Source organism: Coptis chinensis, chromosome 3 (assembly GCF_015680905.1).
Source record: "Coptis chinensis isolate HL-2020 chromosome 3, ASM1568090v1, whole genome shotgun sequence".
Classification (NCBI taxonomy): domain Eukaryota; kingdom Viridiplantae; phylum Streptophyta; class Magnoliopsida; order Ranunculales; family Ranunculaceae; genus Coptis; species Coptis chinensis.
In genome coordinates this window covers 4,558,741-4,577,437 of record NC_141458.1, presented here as the reverse complement: position 1 = coordinate 4,577,437, position 18,697 = coordinate 4,558,741, and the positions used below count along the sequence as shown (strand labels likewise).

Genomic DNA, 18,697 nt, shown 5'->3' with positions numbered 1-18,697 from the left:
AGCAATTTAGAAGTTTTTGATGAACTTGTAAATGTGTGTACTGATTTCTTCTGCCCTTTCCTCGTTGATGAAGTGTCCAACTCCTTCCATCATGACTATTTCCTCAAGGAAGGGAACGTAACTTTTGAACCCACCTCCATGTATAAAATCCTTTGTTCCTGGGCTATTATATGTCAGATCCAGGTCTCCCACAATAAACTTGACAGGTACATTCACTTTTGCCCCTGTCCATGGTGCAGTGAGCTCCCAGTTTCTGCCGAATAATAAGAGAAAGAAAAAGGACAAACATCAGTGTGGTCGGTGAACCAACTGGTTCTTACAAACGACAGACAATGATATTAGAAAATAAATTAGAATTTGCCGGTATATGCTAGCTACTTTTAACATATTATTATGGTTCAGATGTTCAGCTAACATACAGGTTTAAAGCTCTGTAGTAATTTAATGCACCAGTGAATTCTGTTTGATTGTATTTGTTTGCATAATAGTTGACATCCTCCTCTGATAGCCAAGAGGGCAAGGTGTATGGTCCATTGGTTGTGAACCCTTTGTCTCTAGGTATAAAGATTGGACCTGGACTGCGGTACGTAAGAAATTTATGCAACACATTTGATGTACCAGCATAAGAGAACTGAGCTTCTGGAAAACAACTAGGAAACATTCAGTTAGATATGAAAGTTATCATTGATCCTTGTAACAGATTTCAGAAGGCAATATTCACAAAAACTGTGGTGAAAGTGTGATCGATGATTCGTTAAAAACTTGACAATATTCAAGTAGCATGCCGCGAAAAGAGACATTTGAAGTATGGATCCAAGCCCAAAACCGGATCCAAGCCCATTAAAACCTATTTGTAAACGCACCTATATCTTATCTCTCTTATCAACTTAACAAAACAGTTCGCTTTCCTGACTCGCGGCTGGGATGCGTTTTCAGGAGGTATAAATCGAGGGTCCGTAATCCGCCATGTTGTATTAGAAATTAATTAGGAGTTTTAATTGTGAAATTAAAAACAAAAAATACCCTTCGTCCTCTCCAAACTTACCAAAAGAAATCAGTGTTGTTTGGGATTAGAAAAGAAATTAATTGGGAGTCATAATTAATTGTGAAACCTTCGAGCAGTAGAAACCTTTCGCTCTCCCCCAGATTAAAAAGCCTCTCCAATTCCCCCTTCTCTCTCAAATTAACCATTCGTTTTTCTCAGTTTTGTATTGAAGTCGCGTTCTCACTTCTCAACTGTTCAACAGGTAATCAACAAACGCTTTCTCTATTATCTTTCTCATCTGTGGAACCAGGTACCTGCTCCGTCTCTCTTTGCCGTCATCAATAGGCAGGTATCTCCTGTCTCATTTTATTCCCGTATGTTTCCATTGATGATAAGTTTCATTTTGGAAATCAGATTTTCTTTTGTGTTTTTTCTGTCTGTCTTTCTTTAATTGCAATTTTTATAGTTAAACAAAATCAGTGAAAAAATAAAACAAAGTCAAACGATATATATCGAAAACTATTGGTAGACATGTATGCCAAGTGTGGTGATCGACATAGACCGAGCAAGATGGATTTTCAACAAATCTCCTGTTAGAGACATTTGCATGTGGAATGCTATGTTGTGTGGATTAGCAATGCATGGTTGTGGTGAGGATGCCCTAGAACTCTTCTTCCAGTTGGAGAAAACTGGAATCAAACCCAATGATATCTCTTTCATTGGAGTCCTACATGCCTGTAGTCATGCGAAGTTGGTGACAAAGGGACATACACTTTTTAGTTGAATGTAACATGAGTTTGGCGTGGTACCAAAGGTTGAACACTACGGATATATGGTGGATCTTCTTGGTCGAGCTGGCCTGATTGATATGGCACATGAGATAATCAGAACAATACCCATCAGGCCGAACACTATTGTGTGGGGGCTCTTCTCGCTGTCTGCAAGCTTCACAAAAATATGAGATTGGGGGAAGTAGCAGCAAAGCAGCTTCTTGAGATGGAGCACCACAACTGTCGTTATAGTGAAATGATGTCAAACATATAAGCAGCTGCACATAGATGAATGATGTGCACGTGTGAGTTTTTTATTTTTGTTAGTGAATGCAGGTGTGAGTAAAACTATGAAGGATACAGGAATAAAGAAGGCACTAGATATTAGCTCAATTGAAGTGAATGGCTCATTACACGAAGTTCATTATGGGAGGCCGCTCTCACCCACGCACAAAAGAAACATTTGAAATGCTAAATTTTGACAACGAAGAAAAGGAAATTGCACCTACACATCACAGTGAGAGATTAACAATTGCCTCCGGACTCATAAGTACGGCTCCAAGCATTCCAATACGTATTGTCAAAAACCTCCGAGTTTGTGATGACTGCCACTCTGCAAGAAAGCTTCTATCAAAGATCTTTGGAAGAGTAATAATTGTCAGGGATCATAACCGCTCCCACCATTTCCATCTGTTCATTTGTTGATGTGCAGGAACTCTCAACCCAAGTTCTCCCTTTCATCTCTCATGCTCTCTAAACTATCCAGGGCTCTTTATCACATGAAACTATCCATGCCCTGACGCAGCTCTACAGCAGTTTTTCACCATCAAATCCGAAATCGTGTTTAAGTTTCTAACTGTAAGTGTGAAAAGTTCTTCTCTCTATCATGAATTTATCGATTAATGTTTATTCACATGAAAACATTTGCATGTCATAATTTTTTTCAATCTTTTGGAGTCGTAAAAATTGATTACTAAATTATTGATTCTGATATTTGTTTGTTGTTGTTTGCTTTCGGGTATAGGTGTTTATGATCTTTTGCAATTTTTTATGGTAGCGAATAAACCTTCAAATTCAACTACCCGACTTCCTCTATCAAGGTATCAAGGTAAAGTTTTTAACAGCCTTTACATTTTTAGTTTAATCCGATTTGGTTATTAGCATTGATTTGTTTTGTTTTGATTTAATTATATTAGCTGCGTCCAATTGGTTTTAGTGGATCTAATTGCATTTTCTGTTGTAAATTGGTGTTATTTTGGGTACGTACAACAGTTTTCTTTTTATTGTGAATAGCCTCACCGTTTTCCCGGAGTGTTTGTTGAAGTGCATAATAGAAGAAATATTGTTTGTTAAAGTGCCTCAATGAAGTAATTTTTTTGTTCTTAACTCAAGTCCAGTGATCAAAAATCGACTTTGACCATTAATTGAAAATGGTACAAACAACTAAATCATATAAACTAAGAAGTGCTACTTTAATCATGTTTTTCTATTTTCCTAAAGCTTTGGCAGGTTACACTATTTTACTATTATTATTATTATTATTATTATTATTATTATTATTAATTCTTCTTTTCTCCAATTTTTTGAATATCCAATTTCCTATCTGTAGTAGGCCTTTGAAAAAGACACTTCTCCTGAACATGTCAAATATCATTATTAAATAATTTCCCTGTGCCAAAATTAATAGAGCTAATTACAACATTGGGGTAATTTAATTGGATTTTAGATCGAATTAGTTTGTGATTTTTAGTAACTGCTTGCGAGTGAAGTTGTAAAAGATTGAATTGGTTGTTGCAAGCGGAAAACAACATCAACTTACAACACATGATATTTTACTTAAACGGCTCTTTTACATATACATTTGTTAGAATATGAGTTTTAGAAATTAAATGTAGCTATGTTTTATACATGTCAATATGTGACACAAAGGGGGAGTTGCATTTTCAGACGTGCCCTTCCTTTGCGACTTTTAGCTTAAGTAAAAAATTGCCAAATTTTCATTGTAAGTAACCAAATTATTTGGATGACTTTTTTTTGTTACTATTAGTATTTTTTTTTTCATTTTTTATTTCTTTATCTTCATGGATACAACTTTCATCTGTAATATGTAATACCTTTTGTGTGTTAGCTAATTCTATAGTTAGTAGTTTGTAATGCATATTTTCATATCTAAATTGTCAGTTTGGGTATTGCTAATGTCAGTTGTTCCTACCCACTGGAGCAAGTGAGGTGGAGCTATGAGAACCCAAAACACAAGATTACTGCTTGCTCAACAAAGGACAAAGAGAACTGGTATACAACATTTTAGGTCACAAGATCATTTATTAATCAAATCTTATATCCAATATTGTTGGTTTCTATTGAAAAGAATATAAGCTGCAAACCAGTGTAGATCAGTTTATTAGCATCAAAATTTATGCATGATATACCACAGTATTCATGATATTATCTAACTTTTTTTAGCTATATTGAAGTGTAAGTTGTGTTGGATCTTTCCTAATTAGTACTTTGTAATATTATTTAGTATAATTATTTGTACATAGGCATATATCTTTGGGGCACTGATGGAACTACTATACCCAATAACATGTGTTCGCTTATTGTTTCTTCAAGCATTAATGAGATAGGTAGCTTAAAGAGTGTTATGAATAGTGAGAATTTATTGTTTAAAGAAAGACCAGTTCTTACGGTAAGTTAGCTAACCCTATCAAATCCAAGTACATGTTTTCTACCTAGAACTATGCAATGTGTGTTGGGATAGTTCATAGTTGAAAGGAGGTTGGATTCTCTATCTCTTGGTAACTAATATGTCTCAATTGCAATTTTTTTTTTTCTTTTGTTCTTTGGTTATTTTCAAAGATTGTTTACCAAGTCATCCAAGTGACACGTTATTATCATAGAGTCCGTGGTTCTTGCTTTCTTTTGTTACCATTTTTATTAAGATAGTAGCAATATATGTTTTACTTATTCCTATATCATTCTTATTTTCGGTTATTTCAATTTTGTTTTATGCTTAACACTACATTACAAGGAAAATGATCGAACTTCAAACTCATTGCACTGTTTGAGAGGAGCAAAAAAATAACCTATCTACACGAGGTAACTTCCTTTTAACTTACTATATATTAGTAAATAATTTTATAGTTTCATTTCTTTGCCTTCTACTACCTTCATGGAATTGAAAAGGGAAAAGACCCACAATGTGTGTAACCCGCAAGACTTGCAAGAATTACACGAAAGTACTTTCTATTTCGGCTCTGTTTTTCAGATTTTGTTTTGGCTTGGTGGAAGTGATATTTAGCTTGGACCAAACTATCTTACTTTGCTTATGTATGTGTTGTCTCTTCCCTACTCTTTGTTCTATTGTCGTTTGGATGGACAAAAAGTCCCTCCATATAAGAATTCAATTACCGGTTTAAGTGAGTGTCTCATTTAGTCAAATAGTTACTTAATTTTTTGTAGGCTCGACTTGCTTTTTCTTTGGCTGTGATATGATGTTCTATTCACCTTGAGATTGTTTGTCCCAGTCTTTTTTTTTTGCCACAAAATCTAAAGATTTTTTCTAGCATGAAAGAAATGTAACTTACGTCACCATGACTAATGCGCTTTTCATCAGACTATTTGAATGCAAAGTTAGACGCATGTCTGACAATGCATATATTTTACTTTCCATTAATCTCATTGAAAAAGTGAACGAATTTGGATACTCGCTTCATTGTAGTGGAAGAAATGTCTTTGGCATTGGTACATTTAATAAAAGTTGATTCATTCTTAACTAATATGAAGACTCATGTTGTTGTCATTGACATGGTTTACATGGTATTTGAGCTACACATAAAGTGGCTATACGAATCTATGGATTGGTAATGTCTCCTATATAGGAAAAAAACGTAATATTGGAACGTTATGGTGAAACCTTTTGGGATTGTTTTTGTTTCTCGCAACGGTTATTACAAGGCAATAGTTGAGTACCAAGTTGTATTCAACTGAGCCTTCGGGGTGTATTTTCTCAAGGTTTGGTTGAGTAAGCTCTTGGAGATTGCATTGTAGATTTGAAATTGATGTCTTATTGTAGCAATTTTTTTTTACTCATACCTAACAGGCTTTAGTGGAAACAAGTCCTTGCTATGAATATGATATAGATAATAAACTGTAATTTTGTGCTTATATTCAATTTTTCCGTTCTTATAACTTAAATGTATTATTATATCATATGAGATTAGGTATGATAACATTTGCATGCATTAAGTTAAATTTAGTGTGCTCTTCTTTAACATGTATAATCAATTGGTTGCATTACAGGAAACACTGTACAATATGGAGGTCAGATTTCATACCACCCGCTATGTTCCCAAGACAGATTGCATTTTTGGTAGTTCTTCATGAAACATAGTTAGATTGCATTGGCACATTATAAACCCATAACATTTATACTAGATGCAGCAGTTGCAAACACAATTGTATAGCTATGTTTGGAGGATGCTCGGTGACAATTGAGGTCTATGGATAAGTTTAGAGGATGCTAAGTAGTAGCTGAGGTTTACTCTCAACTCCAATCTCTCCATCTCGAGCCATTTAGAATACTCTCAGCGGATAAACAATCTCTGTCGAGGAAAGCAAAAGGTCTGTACATTCACTCCTTTACCTATTTTTCAAGTCACCACTTAGAGTGACCAACACAGCTTCCCATTATCCCCACAATAGGTTGTCATATTGACAATTAGAGTCTTAAATTGTAACCCATCCGCCAAGTGTTCCCCACCTTTCAATATAGCAATGCCTATATATTGTTTTTCAGATTTTCGTGAACAAAACTATGTTGAATTTTTGTTTTATTGGTATTCTATAATATGATTATTGCTACTTGCATTGAAGTGGATTCATCGACTCAAAGGTTGGATGGTGTATGTTTGTTTTAATGAGAGAATGGATTTCTGCTCTAAAGATTGCCAACTCAGTCAAGTACATCAGCTCATGTGTTACTCTCACAGTTTCACTTACATCTACACCCTTTGTATTATGTCTTTGGTTAAGAATTTGCTTTATTCTCGGGTGGGATAAAGGAACTAATGTATATCTTGCCTTTTTAGGGCCTGTTGGGAGGAGCAGGTCCTAAAAATGGAGCATACTCTTTTGGATGAGTTAGATTTTTTTTTGTGCTTTTCGAGTCATTTACAAACTCAATTTTTGCTATCTCATGGTGAGCTATTGTAGTGAGGATGGGCTTCTGTGTTAGACAACAAACTTGGTGCAAGGGCAGGTCAAGGAACATGCAAGGATGCAACAGAGATTGCATTGAAGACAACATAGTAGAAATACAATAACATGCGAATGGAGTACGTGGTAAAGACTTTTGGTACTAGAAATACTATTGTAGACTTGAGTTTTTTTTTTTTTTTTGTTTTTTTTAGACTTACTACTACAAAGTTGGCAGTTAGAGAAGGTGCCAAAAATTTATGTATGTGGAGTGTGGACTAGGAGCCAGGGAGTGGTAAACCTATTGTATTTTATTAGTGGAATTTCAACTGATCAAAAAATAAATAAAAGAATGCTGATGATGACCACATTAGTGAGTACAAGTTAAATTTTTTATGTCATAGGTAATAAGGACTTAAAAAATGAATGTTGCCATTTAACTTTGGCAAATCAATGCAAAACATACATATTAGTGACATACATCACTAATAAAGGAGGGCGAAGGTATATCAGATATTAAGATCTCTATCTTGGTCTCTTTTAAAACTGACTTGGTCAAGGTAATTAAATTCTTTACTTTTCATTATTAGTTTTTTTTTTCAATATGTAGAATGAAGTCAACACCAAATGTTTTCACCATTGAGTTATGTGATTAATTCTACTGGCTGCTAGACATTAGATGAACGGTATAAGAATACCTATACAATTTAGTAGCATACAAACCTATTTAGTAACAACATGGGAACATTAGTACAAGGCAACTATATGTTGATTGCAGATAACCAAAGCCATATGCAAGAGATGGCAATGGAGAACTGATAATAGTTCACATTGCAGATGGCTGTACGAGGAAGGTTGTACTATTTCAAGAGCTTAAAGCAATTGTAGTAACAATGCGGGTTGCAAGTACTTGGGATAATAGTTCATGTTACTGGTGGTCGAACGAGCAAAGGTTTATCTTGTTTCAAGAGTTTAAAGCAATTTGCAGTAACAATGCGGGTTTGCAAGTACTCGTGGATTTAATAAGGCTGGATTTATTCCAACTCGTTAGAAATCATTATGGCATAGGAGCTTATGGTGCTTTGCTGAATACATTCTCCTTTATCCTCTTCGTGACACAGGACTATTACTATAAAAGAGTCACAAATTTTACTTATCCTTTTCATTGTAGTCTTATGCTCATATTGTAAAGGATGACAAAATTGGAAAGTGGTCCTTCAACTGTTAAATATGAATACATGTTTTAGTCTCCCTGAGACAATTTATTATTATTATTATTATTTTAATTTTTTAAATTCCATTAATACACTTTACCAATCATTTCAGTTATTACATCCCAATCTACTGCTCTTTTTAACTACCCATATACACCAAGATGATAGTATTGCTATATAGATTATACTGGACCACGTTCTATAAAACTCACATTTATTTTCTTTTTTGGTCGGTGTCTCAAGGATGTGGAATTTGGTTTTATGTGTTGTGGGATATGGATTTCAACATTTAGACTTTTTCAGGGAAGTCAAATATATGAAAAGGCTACAAACTCATGATACTTTGGATGTGAGGCATGGAGTGGTGTTTATCGGGAAAAAAAAATGTTACAAGGAGCTTTAATTTTTGTTTGAATAAATTCTGTAATACTAAAATTTTTTGGAGTGAAGACAATTAACACAATTTTCATAAAATGCATGAGGAAGCAAAATTGTTACAAGGAACGGCCATGACTAGCTTATTTGGCATTAAATAATTACACTGAATAAATTTCGATATGTGCATTTTTAGTGTATCTTAATTAGTTAACTTTTGAAATATCAAGTCAATAGGAAGGATCAAATACATTTGTGTGAAATTGATGTTTTTGTTAAGTTCTTTTTCAAATACTCTCTTAATAAACTTTCGGCCTTCGATCTCCGGTCGATAACCTAATAAAATGTATGTATTTTCCTACTTTACCCTACCTTACTTCTTCCTCTCTCTACGGTCTAGGGATTTCATTTAACTAATCAAGTCATTGATCTTATCTAATCAAGTCAATTTCTATGTTTCCTATATCCAAAAGCTTTTCTATATCTATTTTGCACTTAAGATTTTAAAAGATTTTCATGCTACATACTTGAAGTAATAGCTGGAGTTTAAGATTCAACTACGTACATATTCTCATCATGTTGTATACTGATTAGGTAGCACGACCATCATGACATAAGCAATTTCAAGAGGCATACAATTTCGATATTTTGTATCTTTAGTCTAGCTTCTAGGAGTTTGCAATTTCATTGAATGTACCCACATTAGAACTATAAGCTATCTTGGTTTGAAACTGCTTTTGTCTTTCCAATTCTTTCCTTTACCTTGCAATTACTACATGACGCTTTAGAGAATGTCCCATATCCCAGATCGGTTTGGAATTTCACTCAGACCTGAGTTCCCTATTGTTCAATGTGACTATACCGTTAGGGGGTTTTGGGCTTTTTTAGTGTATCTTAATTAGTTAACTTTTGAAATATTAAGTCAATAGCTAGGATCAAATACATTTGTGTGAAACTAATGTTTTTTGTTAAGTTCTTTTTCAAATACTCTCAAGAATAAATTTTCGGCCTTTTCTATCGATAGGTGTTTCGACCCCCACCTACGTGGCAATTGTCTATTAATAGGAGTCTCTATTTTATTCATTTAATTGACAGAGCTAAAGCCCAATTTGCAATACCATGGATCAATGTACAGGCCTATTAACTCATGTGTCTAAGGTTGAACGATAGCCACATGACTTGCCACTAATGTACGTTAATTTATGTCTAGATTCATTTCTTATCAAAGAAATAATTATCAGTTGAGAGTTATATTCAATCACAATTACTTAAGCTACAAGAATACTTGAGATACAAGGAGTCTCTACTCTACCTATATAAATACCAAACTATTTTTCATACAGAACTACATTCTTGAGACTTGATCCCATCGATAATTTGGGTACGTAAGCAACCGCAAGGTACAGTTTCATCATTCTCCCGATCACCATCACTTTTCTAAGTACTTTTCTACGTTCTTCGTCTCTTTCGTCATAACTTAGTATTTTGATCATATTTGGTCGAAACATAATTGGTGCCGTCTGTGGGGATCAAACCCACGACCACGTTCTTATCTACTCCACATTCTTATCTACTCCCAAACTTTTGAGTCCAATTAGTATTTAACTTCCTTTTATTTCTATTATTACTAAACTGCCCCTACGTTTAATTTCAACGGTCTAATCCTAATATCGCTATTCCGCTGGCATGCGTCGTCGAAATCAACGGCAATCAATTTTGTTTGTAATTTTTTTTTTTCTGTGCATCTTTTATTTTTTCTGTGCATTTTCAGCCATCTTATATTTAACTACATTGCGTCCCGTATACGTTAGTTTGACATTATTTCGTTCCCGATAATTCACGAATTTTTCCCGACTGCCCATTTTCCTATCGTTTACGTTCACACGACATTTTGTTATACATTCCGCTCACTCTTTTCTTATTCCGTTTTTTCCTTAATTTTTCTTCTCTTCTTTGCCATATGAACTTTGTTCGAATGCCAAAGAGGGGGCGGTGTTTTGACCCCCACCTACGTGGCAAACGTCCATTAGTAGGGGTCTCTATTTTATTCATTTAATCGACAGGAATAAAACCCAATTTGCAATACCATGGATCAATGTACAGGCCCATTAACTCATGTGTCTAAGGCTGAACCTTAGCCATATGGCTTGCCACTAATGTACGTTAATTTATGTCCAGATTCGTTTATTATCAAAGAGATAATTATCAGTTAAGAGTTATATTCAATCACAATTACTTAAGCTACAAGAATACTTGAGCTACAAGGAGTTTCTACTCTACCTATATAAATACCAAACTATTTTTCATACAGAACTACGTTCTTGAGACTTGATCCCATCGATAATTTAGATACGTAGGCAACCGCAAGATACAGTTTCATCATTCTCCCGATCACCATCACTTTTCTAACTACTTTTCTACGTTCTTCGTCTCTTTCGTCATCACTTAGTGTTTTGATCATATTTGGTCGAAACAACAAGAATAAATTAAAGGTATGTATTTCCCTACCTTACCCTACCTTACCCTACCTTACTTCCTCCTCTCTCTACGATCTCAGGATTTTATTTAATTCACTTATTGATTACGTTAAACTCATTGATCTTATCTAATCAAGTTAATTTTTATGTTTCCGGTAACCAAAAGTTTTTCTATATCTTTATGACTACATCTACAAGGCACACCTAAAACCAAAACCCACAATTGGAGAAAACCCTGAAAAAAGGTGGCTACTGAATTATATTCAAACTGTATAGACGATATAGATTAAGTTGTTGTACATCACGAAGTTAAAACCCCTTGATAGTCTCTTACCACAATTCCTACAAGAATAATTTTGTAATTATTACGTTTTTCCAATAATTTTGTATCGTGCATTTCCTTTTTTCAAATGTTCTAATGTGACTATCCTACTTCAAAATGTTTTCCATTAATTTGGCACAAAAATTATCAAAGTAAACTAATCTACATCATTGAATAATTTTTTTTAGCACACTAATTAGACTTTTCATTGAGCTGCCTACTTTTAAATTTTTTTTCCATCATAATAAATAGTAACTGCATGTGGAATTTTAAATCACATTATCAATGATGCTTCTTTATGGAATCCGTGCCGAAAACCCTAGAGTCTAGGATTTTTAACAATGTATTAGGATTTTTTACGCTCCTAATTTGCTTCTTTGTTTCTTTAGGGACTCCTTTGGCAAACTTCGAGTATTGATCATGAACCGATAAGGAAAGAGACAAAGGTAGGGTTGTCGGCTGCTAGTTCAATTGTGTAAGCAATTTTTTTATTATTGGCTTGGTGCTTTTTCTCAAACATTTTTTTCCAAAGATGTGTTGTGAAATTTGTTCTAATTTTGCTCCTACAAGAACATCTATTGGGAAATTGTCATTGCACCCATCTGTTGGTAGAGAACAGCTCGAATTTATATTCTATTCGTAAGTCTCTATTTATCATGTTTTGGCCGAACTACTTATCCGAAACACAGAGGGGGATCTTTTGATTCACATGAAGACGATATGTTGTTTCACTGATTTTTTTCTTCTTGATTTACTACTTTAATTTGATACACCTAATTAGTTATAAGTTTAGAGCTAAGGAACAAAGCTTATTCAATGACCAGCTGTCTAGAGCATTGGTCTTTTACCTAAGATATATTATTTTTTTTGTATCACAAATTTAATGAGTTAATATAACGAATGTCCAGGATTGATTGTGATGCATTTGCCAAGTATTTTTTTTAACAGTTCGTTTTTTACTACTATATAACTTTTGTGGTTTATTGTCTCTGTGTATTTTTGCTTTTTCTTTTTCCTTCTTGGATCAAATTTTCCTTTACATCTTTTGGCAAATTGTTATGGTTTGGGTTTAAAGAACTATATCCTTGGGGTTGGTTATCTTATTATAGCAGTTGCGTTTGCATATTGAATAAGTTTGTATACTTCAGTGTCCTTTCTTCTAGCTGAATGTTTAAGAAAATAGCTACTTTCAGCTGGGCATTTATGACTTTTTAAAGAAAATAGCTACTGCCTCTTCCATTTGAATATAAAAATGAAAAAAAAATCAAAATAACCAAATAACTAACCTCTATCTATCAACTTGAACCTTAGGTCCGCCGTTGACTGAACTGCAGTTGAAGACAAACTACAGATAGGGATGAGTCTTGCACTTCTGACTTCTATCACGATTGGCTTTCTGGTAAATATCTTCTCCTGGCTTTTTTGTTCGTTTTGGTTATCAAATTTTATTGGATGTTGTAGAATTAATTTAATGCAATTTCTATTATACTTATTTGGTCTATGAGGCACAATAGTTTTCTTACAATTTTGTGCAAAATTAGAGTCCTGGAGAATGACTTGAAATTGAAATTTAGGTTCCCAACTGCGTACACAAACTTGCCCAACCAGGATGAAGATATGGTTACTTACAAGAGATAAGAAAGAGACTACAATAATCTATATAGGGTACGAATTGTTTTCTTGCAGAGTTCATTTCTGATTGTTATTTGTGTGGTACTACACTTACCTTTGAAAATTTGAACACGCTTACACTTTTCTTTGCTCAAATCCAATGGCTAAACGGATGGAAATTGCCGTTACTTAATAATAAATGTATATTCATAGTGACATATATGATGTTTTAATTTTTTTTTAAATATGTTTGTGATTGACAAATCCATGTTGCATTTTTTTTTAACTCTCTAAATAACTTTTCTATTGATAAATAGAAGAGGACCAACAAAAAAAACTGAGGGAGAGACAAAGAAAAATAATAGGAAAATATTGTGGAGAAGTTTTGAAGGTAAATATTGTCGTGAAGGTGTATAATTTGGGTTGTTCATATAGGGATAAGTTTGTTGGACTTGGCTCTTTTATCAATTTATTTATCCTGCAGACCTAGGGTGATAAATCATAAAAATTGAAAATAATGTTGATTGGTTATGCAAGTTCATCCATCAAGACCGTAAGTAAAACATGAAATTGAAAGTTCGCAAAAGTAATTATCTCTTTTAAACTGCCTAGAGATTTGTCAAGATAATAAAATGCTTTAGAATCCTTAAATGTTAATTTTCCTTGCTTAATTTCTTTTCTCTTAGGTATTTTTCAGAACTTATTTGGCAAGTGAGGTGGTATTGAACATGGACAGGGAATGATGCAATATTGTCATGTTTTTATCATTCATTTGTTTTTTTTTATGGAATCATAGGGTGTGGCTTTGAATATTATGGTTACCGTGATGTAACACATTGCTTCTTTTAGTATTGGTTATCTTTGCTTCTTGAAATGATCATAGTTTTATGTGGCTCACCAATCACAGCTTTGTGCAATACCAAATCCCGTGTAATTATATTCTTCATGACTACTCTACTATCTTTTCTATTTTACCATTTACTTTAGGGAGTTTTGATCTCGAGATAATGATTTATTCGCTATTCGATTCAATCCTCGATCCCACCTACTGTATGTCAGTTGGTATATTCTCCAAAAAAACTAATCACCCATTTGTGAGTCTGTGCGATGTGGCTAAGGACCATCCATATAGCCGATTTGTGAGTCTTTCAATTGCAACTGTTTGAACTTTGAAGTATTTGAAGGTATATAGGAACCGCTTCATCACCTTGACTATCTCTGTATTATCTTACCATTATTTGGACTTTTTATAGTTGAACGATCAATATTAAACACCATCCTTAGTGGGTTTTTTGTATAACAGACATTATTAGTGTTGCATTAATGAAATTACAATTTTTGAAAAATTAAAATTCTGTGTTGTCTTGGGTATTATCTTTTTTTTCAATTATAATGAATTTCTTTTGTGTACTGTCTTGGGTATTCTCTTTTTTTCAATTATAATGCTTTAATGCTTTAATGACTTTTTAATCAGCATCCTGAGGACTAATAAATTATAATGTACAAGAGATTCCAGCTGCGACCAAAACTTGAAATTCTTCATACAAATAGGCATGCTTAGCTGGAAAACCTCATGGTTTTTTTTGTTCGCAAAAGTTCTTCACCTCTTGGTGCACATTTGGTAAGTTAGCAACTTATCAGTTTTTTAAGACAGTTTATGTTCAAGCTAAGCTCGGAGTGATAGTAATAAACGATATGTGAATCATAGGTAAGCTTATGATAGGAGATTTGCAGAGCTCAACATCGGAACGTGAATCTTTGAATGGTGTTGGTATAACATGTGGAATTGGGATGCTTCAAAGAACAATGGAACTTTCACGGCGTCCGCCTTAACAAATTGAAATCAAAGTTCTAGGTAACCCAGGTCATGGAGGTGTTAGGATAGTCTGCATATGCCATGATGTATCATGGTATAATCACATTGTGCCCTACTTTTGAGCAGCATTGTATAAAGTTTTTAATCGTCACTTTTTGAATGAAATTGTATCAAATTGTCGTCATAGTAATTGATTTATAGTTAATGTGTAAACATAGTGATAGTAATTGTTAAATAGTTTGGTCACAATGACATTTCTTTTTTCCTAAAAATCAATACTAAATTGCTAATCACATGGTTCAAAAAATGGTTGAATAATATTTGATATTTATCATTGTCATGTCCAACACTTACAACCAGTTCTTGAAGAGATGAATTGCATATTTGCATATACGAAAACATGAACATCTTGCGATTATCAATTTTTTTTTCCATCACAATAAATAGTAAATGCATGTGGAATTTTAAATAACATTGTCGATGATGCTTCTTTATGGAATTCGTGCCTGCGGCACGGGCATTAACTAGTCTATTTAACAAAATAGGGAAGTGTGGGGCCCAAAAGTCCCTATCCAATGGTAGATAATCATTCTCACCAAAATATGACTTGGCAAATCCAAACGTATGGAGAGTTTGTGTAATTTTGTTAAGTGCAATCAATACCATGGGATCTATTTAAAATTCAGCCAAAAGTCAACAATTGTGGCTGGGCTTATAAACTGTTGGGCCTCCAAATTTGACATGATACTGCACAATTGGTTTGTCCCAATTGATGCTATTGGGCTTATGTATAATGGGTAATTGGGCTGGCCTTGCGCCGAAAGCGCGACGAGTTGTTTCGCGCCAAAAGCGAGGCTGGCCTTGCACCAAAGGCGCGACGTGTTGTTTCGTGCCGAGGTCTTGCGGGTCGTAGGCACGGGCATACCCTAGTATTATATATAATGGGAAAAGTTGCCGTCGTTTATTATTTCGTATTTTCGGTTTTAACCCAATCTTTTGGTCCAAAAGGGTACCCAAAAGTTTCACCCACTAAATGTTTCTATACTTCATGTTCAAAGGGTAAATCGATAATTTAAATAATTTCCAGAACTATAAAACTCAACGTCTTCAGAAAACAAGACACCGTTTCGCGGTTTCCCAATTAAAAAAAAAAGTAAACCATTCATTCCTCTTCTCCGTTCCTGATATTTTCTATTCAGAAAACCTTGTTTTCATTTTCCCAAATCACAATTTCCATCCAGTTTCTTCAATTCTTCCCAATTCTCCGTTCCTGATATTCCCAATTAAAAGTCGTTAAGTTTGAGAGTTCAAATCAGACGGGCCGCGTATGTTGGTCATTTTATGTACAACAATTTTTTGCTAATCCAAACAGTGCGTCTTCTCCGTATTCCCAAATACTAAAATCACAATTTCCCTCCAGTTTCTTCGATTCTTCCCAATAAAACTTGTGAGAAGTCCTTGAAGATTGAAAGATTCGATTGCTCTGGTTATCCGGATCAAGGGTTCCAACTATAAGTCGCAAATCAACTTTATATTTTTCCTTTCCAAAATTTCTAGATTTTTGGATCAATTAGTAATCTGAATTCATGCTATTTTTAGACCACTCTTTTAAATCAAGAAATTGGGCTAGAGAGTCTCATTTAAAAAAAAAAAACAACTCTAAAGCCCTATCCATAATTTTTTTGGGTTTTAATACCCCTACATTGTTTTTATTCGCCATAAGTGTTTTTTTTATAGAAAATCTTTAGAATCTAAGCTTTTGACTCGAGACCAGGTGCCACCTGTTATTTTTTAATATAAATTATTTTCTTTTTCACCCTTCCAAGATAACTACTTGTAGATAAGATAACTACCAAAATAAAGATTGAATAAGATAACTACTTTTAGATAAGATAACTACTAGAACAAAAAGAGTAGATTTTGGGTTTGAATAGAATTTAGCAAAAAGTACCGTGTATTGCTCCAAAAGTTAAATTTGACACTACCTGTTTTCATCCGAATGTGGACGTTATAAACTTATACATTTTAAAATGCAGATGCACCATGTTATAAACTTATATATTTTAAAATGCAGATGCACCACGTTATAAACTTATATATTTTAAAATGCAGATGCACTACATTATAAACTTATACATTTTAAAATGCATACACACCACGCATTTTAAAATGCAAATACAAAATGCATTTGATTATTTATTTTGTGGGTTTGATTAACTACTATTAAATAAAACGGGTTGGTTTAGAGTTTAATGTTTATAAATTTAGGATATAGAGATTAGGGTTTATTGTCGTAAGGTTTAGGCTTTAGGCTTAGGGTCTAGTTTATAGGGGTTAGGGTTTAGTGTCTTAAGGTTTAGGGTTTAGGCTTAGGGTCTAGTTTATAAAGATTTTGGGTTTAGTGTCTAGTGGTTTGGAGTTTAGACTTAACGACTAGTGTCAAATGCCTCCACAAAATATTGGAGGCATAATATTTGTAGTTTTTTCATTACCGAAAAGCTAGTGTGCGCAGGGTGTACTCAGCGTATAGCATTTGGGCCACTCATATAGGCACAAGTATTGGTGTATTGCAGCAAAGAAGTATTGTCCAAGGGCTCTCATTCTTGCGCACTCATACACTCTGATGCACCCTAGATGCCCTATTTTCATTATATGCATTTTTAAATGTGAAGGCAGGTAGTTATAAGTGAATTTTTTGTGTGAAATTCAATTTTTTGTTTTGTATCCCACTATGTTACTGGGTAGATAGTCGGTTATGTTTGTTTCCAAGTGATGATATTTTCGTCTATTCCTGGTAAACTTGGATAACAAGTGGTTAGTTCCATATTCTGGTCAAATTGGGGTATTAAATTCTAAACAAATTTAAGAGGAGTCTTAGACTGTTAGGACTACTAAATATTTATAACTAACTACTCTTGACTAATTTTCTGTGTTTTAAATCAAAAGGTACCCGAAAGTTTCACCCAAAAAATTCTCAGACAGTTTTAAGTTGAAGGGTATATTTGTCATTTAGAAACAAATCAGTTACCATATGCGTCTTTCAGTCTCCATCTTCTCAACACTCTCACTGGTTTTAGACCCATAATGCGTGGATACTGGTTTTTGCAATTACTTCCCGTATTCCCGGTTTTAGACCAAAATTTTAAATCGGAAAGTTCTTTTTGCTTTTGCTTTAGCTTTCGTTTAAAGGGTAAATTGGTAATTTAAAGTATTCCCAGAACTATAAAGGCCAACTTCTTCAGCAAACAGAGATAGAGACACCGTTTCGGCGGTTTCACAATTTAAAAAAAGAAAACCGCTCGTCTTCTTTGTTCCTGACCAATACCCAAATTAACTTTAAAATCAAACCTAAAACTATGGCGAAAATTTAAGGTTCCCACCTTCTCCAAGTGTTTATTCTCCAAGTTTCCATTCAATATCCCTTTCTCCTGATTCACGACGCTTTAGAGAGGCAATTGGGTACTAAATATTGGGTATGTTAATTGTCTACTCTTCGTTGTCTTCATTTTTCGACATCGCTTAGTTGTCACTCTAAGAATTGTCTGGTTTCAAGTTTATTCATTTTTAATAAATTGCTTTGTATTACAGGTTTTTCTCTTAGAAATGAAAGGAATTGGATTATTTGGATTGGGAGAAAGACACTAGATTCAATAACAGGTTGGTCATTGCTTACTGTTTGAATTTTCGCTTTTATTTTTCATTCAGCGAGCATCAAGAAGACTTAAGGGTATTATCCTTTGCTTCATTGTGTTATTGTCAGTGGAAATAATACAAAATCAAGTGAGTATCCGCCAAAGTGAAGAAAAATAAAATCTCTAACCCAGTCTGTTTGGTGATTCATAAATGATTTTTTTTCCTTCAGTTATGCTTTTATTTTGTATTTTATTCTCTGTCTTTCGTGGTAGATTTTTTCTACATATTGTTTAATACT

At 33.9% G+C, this 18,697-nt stretch overlaps 1 long non-coding RNA gene and 1 pseudogene across 4 annotated transcripts; one reads left to right on the top strand and one right to left on the bottom strand.

Annotated features, from left to right (window-relative positions):
* Nucleotides 1-6: 6 nt before the first annotated feature.
* LOC147507421 (epoxide hydrolase 1 pseudogene) lies at nt 7-661 on the bottom strand (annotated as a pseudogene).
* Nucleotides 662-932: 271 nt separating this feature from the next.
* On the top strand, nt 933-4,488 carry LOC147507420 (uncharacterized). Of its 4 annotated transcripts, none has more exons than XR_015217661.1 (3): nt 933-2,613; nt 2,813-2,863; nt 3,937-4,488. It is a non-coding gene; the product is annotated as an uncharacterized LOC147507420 (long non-coding RNA). The 4 variants fall into 4 exon arrangements; XR_015217658.1 differs by having other exon boundaries at nt 2,780-2,863; nt 3,958-4,488; XR_015217660.1 differs by having other exon boundaries at nt 2,780-2,863.
* Nucleotides 4,489-18,697: the final 14,209 nt, after the last annotated feature.